We start from the raw sequence: 6,622 nt of genomic DNA on the forward strand, positions 1-6,622 counted from the left end.
TCTTGATTACTGTAGCCTTGTAGTATAGTCTGAAGTCAGGGAGCCTGATTCCTCCAGCTCCATTTTTCGTTCTCAAGATTACTTTGGCTATTCGGGGTCTTTTGTGTTTCCATACAAATTGTGAAATTTTTTGTTCTAGTTCTGTAAAAAATGCCAGTGGTAATTTGATAGGGATGGTTTGTTTTTAGCATTAATAAAATTGATAATGTCTAATGTTGGCAAAGGTAGAAAGAATTGGCTCATTTCAAAGATTTGTGTGCCCACATTCTCCACCCAAAAAAAAAAAAAAAAAAAGATTTGTGGCACAGGGACTTCCTTGGCGGTCCAGTGGTTAGGACTCCATGCTTCCACTGCAAGGGAGCGCGGGTCCAATCCCTGGTCGGGGTATTAAGTTCCCACAAGCCATGTGGAGCAGCCAAAACAAAAAACAAAAACATCTATTTGTGGCATAAATGGAAAATTTACAGCCACTCAGGAGGCAATCAATTAAATATATTTTTGAGGGAAAAGGGTGAAAATAAGTATTGAGAACAATGAATTTCACTGATTAAACACTCCTCTGTAGCCACCCCCAGATCAAGAAACCCCCATAACTGCCCTCATTCTCTCTTCCAGTCACTTCTGCCAAAGGCTCTCCTAAGTTCTAGCACCACAGATTAGTTTTGCCTGTCTTTGAACTTCTCTTTAAATATTTATTTATTTATTTAGGCTGCGGCCGGGTCTTAATTGTGGCATGCGGGCTTCTTAGTTGCAGCATGTGGACTCTTAGTTGCAGCATGCAGACTTCTTAGTTGTGGCACGTGTGGTCCAGTTTCCCCGACCAGGGATCGAACCTGGGACCCCTGCATTGGGAGCTCAGAGTCCTACTCACTGGACCACCAGGCAAGTCCCTGAACTTCTCTTTAATGGAATCATATAGGATGTACTCATTTGTGCCTGGCTTCTTTTTATTTTGATTAAAAAAATTTTTTTTTATTGTGGTAAAATGTATATAACATAAAATTTACCATTTTAACCATTTTAAGTGTACAATTCAGTAGCAATAAGTACATTCCTAATGTTGTGTAACCATCACCACTCTCCATATCCAGAACATTTCATCATCCTAAACAGAAGCACTGTACCCCTTAAACACTAACTCCCCTTTTCTCCTTCTCACAGCCCCTGGTAACCTCTATTCTACCTTCTGTCCCTATGAACTTGCCGATTCCAGGTGTCTCATTAAGTGCAGTCACTTATCACAAACAACTCACGATCAACCTGTGACCTTTTGTGTCTGGCTTCTTTCACCTTTTATAAGGTCTTTAAGTTTCATCCACATTGTAGCATGTAGCAGAATGTCATTATCCCCCCCCTTTTTTTTAATATGATACTTTCCAGCTTTGTTTCTTTTTAAATATTTGTTTATTTATTTTGGCTGCACTGGGTCTTTGTTGCGGCATGCGGGCTTCTTCGTTGTGGCATGTGAACTCTTAGTTGCAGCACGCATGTGGGATCTAGTTCCCCGACTAGGGATCGAACCTGGGCCCCCTGCATTGGGAGTGTGGAGTCTTACCCACTGGACCACCAGGGAAGTCGCCCCCACCTTTAGTTTTTAAATATGTTGGTGTTGTAATGTATTTTAATTCAATGTGTATATTTTTATTTTTATTTTTAAAAACTTTTTGGCCATGCCACATGGCATGTAGGATCTTAGTTCCCCGACCAGGGATCGAACCCTGCACCCCAATGCCCCTGCATTGGGAGCGTGGAGTCTTAACCGCTGGACTGCCAGGGAAGTCCCCAGAACTTCATTCCCTTTTAAAAAATTAGTTTTTATTTTTTTATTGTAAAAACGCTATAAAGTTTACCTTTTTTTCATATTTATTTATGTATTTATTTGGTTGTGTCGGGTCTTAGTTGTGGCAGGCAAGCTCCTTAGTTGTGAATCACAGGCTCCTTATTTGCAGCTGTCCGACTTCTTAGTTGCAGCACATGGGCTTCTTAGTTGCAGCACATGGGCTCCTTAGTTGTGGCAGGTGAGCTCCTTAGTTGCGGCTTGAGGGCTCATTAGTTGTGGCTTGCTGTCTCCTTAGTTGCGGCACATGGGCTCTTTAGCTGCGGCACGTGGACTCCTTAGTTGCGGCATGCGAACTCTTAGTAGTGGCATACATGTGGGATCTAGTTCCTGGATCAGGGATAGAACCCGGGCCCCCCTGCATTGGGAGCGCGGAGTCTTAACCACTGCACCACCAGGGAAATCCCAGTTTACCCTTTTAAAGTGTGCAGTTCAGTAGGTTTTTAAAAAAAAATCTCTGTCTCTACTTAACTTTTAAAACATATGCTTTAAAAATACAGTTATCGGGCTTCCCTGGTGGCGCAGTGGTTGAGAGTCCGCCTGCCGATGCAGGGGACGTGGGTTCGTGCCCCGGACTGGGAAGATCCCACATGCCACGGAGCAGCTGGGCCCGTGAGCCATGGCCGCTGAGGCTGCGTGTCCGGAGCCTGTGCTCCGCAAAGGGAGAGGCCACAACAGTGAGAAGCCTGCGTACTGAAGAAAAAAAAAAAAAAAAAAAATACAGTTATCATGGATAGCTTTCATGCAAGTGGTCAGACATAAGCGGTATTGGTAATGTGGCCGAGGGATTCATTGCCCAGGACCACATCTCAATGTCAAGTGGAACTGTATTTCACCCTAAGATTTCAAGCTTGGGTTACTGGGGAGGTGACAGACCCTCTGTCGGGGGAGGGGAGCTGGTGTTGAGGAGACAGGGGAATTAGGTTTTAGACAAGATGAATGAGGACTAGTTACTTTGAAAAAGTGAAATCACGGGGCAGTGAAACCATGTGATACTATAACGGTGGATACGTGTCATCATACATTTGTCCAAACCCATAGAATGTATGATACCAAGGAACCCATATGTATACTATGGACTCTGGGTGATAATGACGTGTCAGTGTAAGTTCATCAGTTGTAACAAACGTTCCACGCTGGTAGGGATGTTGATAATGGGGAGGCTGTGCATATATGGGGGCAGGGAGTAGACGGGAAATCTCTGTACCTTCCCCGCAATATTGCTATGAACCTAAAATTGCTCTAAAAATACGCTAATTAAAAAAATAATGAAACTAGTCAGGTTAGAGATGCAGGTTTTAGGGGTGATTTTATTCATCTTTAGGGAGCCCATCTTTTGCAATAAGTACACACACACACACACACTCACCCACCCAAACATACACACACAACCATGGTGGTATTGGGACATCCAAGTCTTTTATTCAAGATGACAAAGCTTTTTTTTGGTTGGCTTTGCAATCCTAACTTAGTTTTGCTTATACTGTGGAGCCATATGAATCTCTCACTCAAAGTTCCAGGGCCTTTTGGGGCAAAAGGAGAAGCTAATGAGAACTTTCTGTACATTGAGTGGGGAGCAGAGGTGCCTGGCTATTTAAATTATTTATCCCTAGAGACATTCAGCATCTACCACCCGACACTAGAGTCTTCCGCTCAAGGGATGGATCTCTCTGCCTAACCCTCCACATGGGTCATGCTGGGTCCCAGAACTACTTTAGGTGGTGCCGGTGCTGGTGCGGTCCTGGAATTCCCCAGGAGAGGTCACCAGCTCTCCGTGCTTTCTGCTTCAGCTCCAACACTTCCAGGTGACATCCATCCTGGGGTCCAAGGTGGAAGTTCTGAAGGAGTCAGAGAGTTTGAGGTAAGACGCTGGGCCTCGCTCCCGATGGGGCTGGATATGTGAGCCCTGCTTCCTCTTCCAATGGCCGCCGGGCACTGGGTGCACCAAATCGTATTGGAAGAACCCGATTCAGGTGACCCCGCTGCAGCAGAGAGAGGCCGTCTCCGTCTGGGACTGAAGTTCAAAGGGGGTTCCACCTTTGTTTTGACCGTGTAAACACCCAGACCAGACCATTGAAGTGGGAGCCTTGAATGACTCCACATTGCCTCAGGTGGCCTTCCCTTATCTGGTGGAAGGAACTCGCCCCATATTTTCCTGGCTGTCACGCTCAGCATGTCCAGATTTTGTGTCTGCCCAGCACCCTCTGGCCTTCATCCTTAAGAACATTCTGGAAGACACTGGGCACCGATTGAGGTCTGCCCTTCTCCTTCCCCACCCCCACTAAGATGGGGGTTTTCCTGGAGACCCATAGCTTCTCCCTCCCCAAGCCAAGCTCCCCTTTGTGACTCAGCCAAGCCTGGAATCCTCCCTCGGCTGTGTTTCCCAGGGCTGCTGACAGTGGCTTCAGTGGCCTCAAAGCTCAGTCCAGCCACCAGCTTGAGGACAAGCCCATCTCCACAGATTCCTCTTCCTTTTTTATTGCAAATTCATTTGTTAAAAAAATAAAGCCTTTGTGTGGGCATACAGGGATGGGGGGTGCTGCTGAGGGGGCAGATGGAGCCCTACTGAAAAGCTTAGGGTGGTCTTCTCCGAGGGGACAGCCTGGGCTATTGTCTCTGGGCGCCTCATCAGAAATGCGAGTGGGCAAGGCTGTCAGCTCCTGAGAGACCGGACTGACACTAGCTATTCTGGAAGGGGCGGGTGCCATTAGCATTTCTCTAGCCTGAGGCCCTGGGGGCTGCCTCCAGTGGGGGTAGGGTTGGGGGCCCCAGACTCCACTGGGAGCTAGAGAGGGGACGGTGACCTCCCCCCCCGCCCCCGCCGCCCCCGGAGGTTCAATAGGGCCACTTTTATCCCTCAAGATTCTGCTTGCTGGCTAGCTGGTGGGGTTTGGGGTTTTAGCAGTTTCCCCTTTATCGTGGGGCACCTCTCTCTTCCACCTCCATCCACCGTCCACAAAGGTGGGCACTCCCCCAGCCCTCACCCCCGACCTGCCCCATCCCCTCCCTTACCAGGCCATACCAGACACAGGTTCCTGTCATCAGGCAGGGGGTGGCAGGAAGAGAGCATTGGGCTGAACTCTGGTCCCAGCTCCTTGCAGACTTGCTGTGTGATCCCCTCCAGTAGCTCCCTCCACCCCATTTCCTCCTCTGTACAGTACTGGCGTCTCAGACACTTCCAGCTCAGGGTTCCTGAGACCTGTGACTCTGGAGCCATCCTGCCTGGTTTAGAATCCCAGCTGTGGCCCTGAGCAAGTCGCCTTACCACTCTTGAGCTTTAAGCTTCCTCATATACAGCGTGAGTGGGGGATGCTTCCTCCTTGGTGCGCTGGGAAAATGAGAAGCTTTGCAATGCAGGATGCCCTTGGAAGCTCAGCTTTTTATTTACTCAAGCTGGGTTGGTGTACATTTCGTCCAAGTGGCCGCAAGGTTGGGAGTAGCTTGGAGCAAAGAGTTGGCTGCCTCCTGTGTTGTTTGAGAAGTAGCTGGAGAGCTGAGCTGAGGAGGGAAGCGAGACCATTTGGGGGGATATGGGGGTACCTGGGTGCTTCCCATGGGACTGACCTATGGGGGGGCGCGCAGGAGGGTCAGGGATGTTCTGGCCCTGACGCAGAAGAGGTGGCCTGGGACATTGGAGGGGTCTCCCTGACGCCCGGCCCCCCGCGCAGTGCCGCTCTGGGCCGCGTGCCGCTGCGCTTCGTCCTGCACGCAGGGCGCGTGGCACGCCTGTGTCCTGGCCACTCCGAGCCGCGCTGGGCGCTGAACGTGAAGCGTGCTGTGCTGAGCCTCCTGCAGGGTCGCCCGGGCACCCGCAGCCCCCAGACCGTCGAGGAGGTGAGGTTCGAGCCTGGAGGGGGAGGGTGGTCGAGTGAGGGGGGAGCAGGGGGCTGACTGGGGCCCGCTCGCCCAGGTGGATATACTGGGCAGGTGTCCCACCACGTACCAGCAACGGGGAACCAGGCTGCACAAGACCAAGGACCTGGCGCGATGCTCCCTGCGCAGGGTGCGAACCTCCCTGCGCTCCCAGGCCCTGCCCGCAGCGGAGGTGAGTGCTGTGCCCGCGACCCTCCCATCCTCTCTGCCATGCCGCCTTCTTTCCCCTCCTCCCTCTTCTCTTTATTCTCTGCTCCCCTCCCCCCATCTCTCAGCTCCTCTGACCACCACCCTGCTCCCCTCCCGCTGCTTCTGTCCTTTCCCTTCCCCCCACTTCTTCTGTCCTTGCCCTTCCCCCCACTTCTCCTCTCATCCTCCTCTCCCTCCACCCCTCCCCCTCCCCCCTCTTCTCCTCCCCTCCTCTTCCTCTCTCCTCCTCTGGGGTCGGTAGCTCCCTGCAGGTGAAAGTGTTGTGTAAATAGTAAGCAACTGTATAAGGATAAGGGATGATCACTGCTAACACAATTATACAAAGCCTCAGCATCTAGAGGCTGATGCAGGACTGCAGACTCTGGTGGTGTTATTCATTTTCCAGCTGAGGCTTTATTGTTCCTCTCCTTGGGGTTGCTGCTTACTGCACGTTCTTGCTTTTCTTGGCCTTCCACCAGTCTCTATGGGGAGGGGGGTCCTGAAGCTCCAAGGTAGCCCCCAGTGGGCTCCCCCCAAGCCTTGGCCCTTGCTGCCGGTTTCAGGGGCGCCAGGGGGGGTTCCCTCACTGCCAAGGCCTGGCCTGAGCCTCCGCCTCTTCCCCCCACGGTCCAGGAGGCCTTCCGCCTGACCTGCGTCCAGAGTTTCCAGGCCGGCGTGCTGGGGGAGGCGTCCTGCATGGAGCTGGACACCGTGGGGCCCCTC

The sequence above is a fragment of the Physeter macrocephalus genome, chromosome 14 (assembly GCF_002837175.3).
Source record: "Physeter macrocephalus isolate SW-GA chromosome 14, ASM283717v5, whole genome shotgun sequence".
Lineage (NCBI taxonomy): Eukaryota > Metazoa > Chordata > Mammalia > Artiodactyla > Physeteridae > Physeter > Physeter macrocephalus.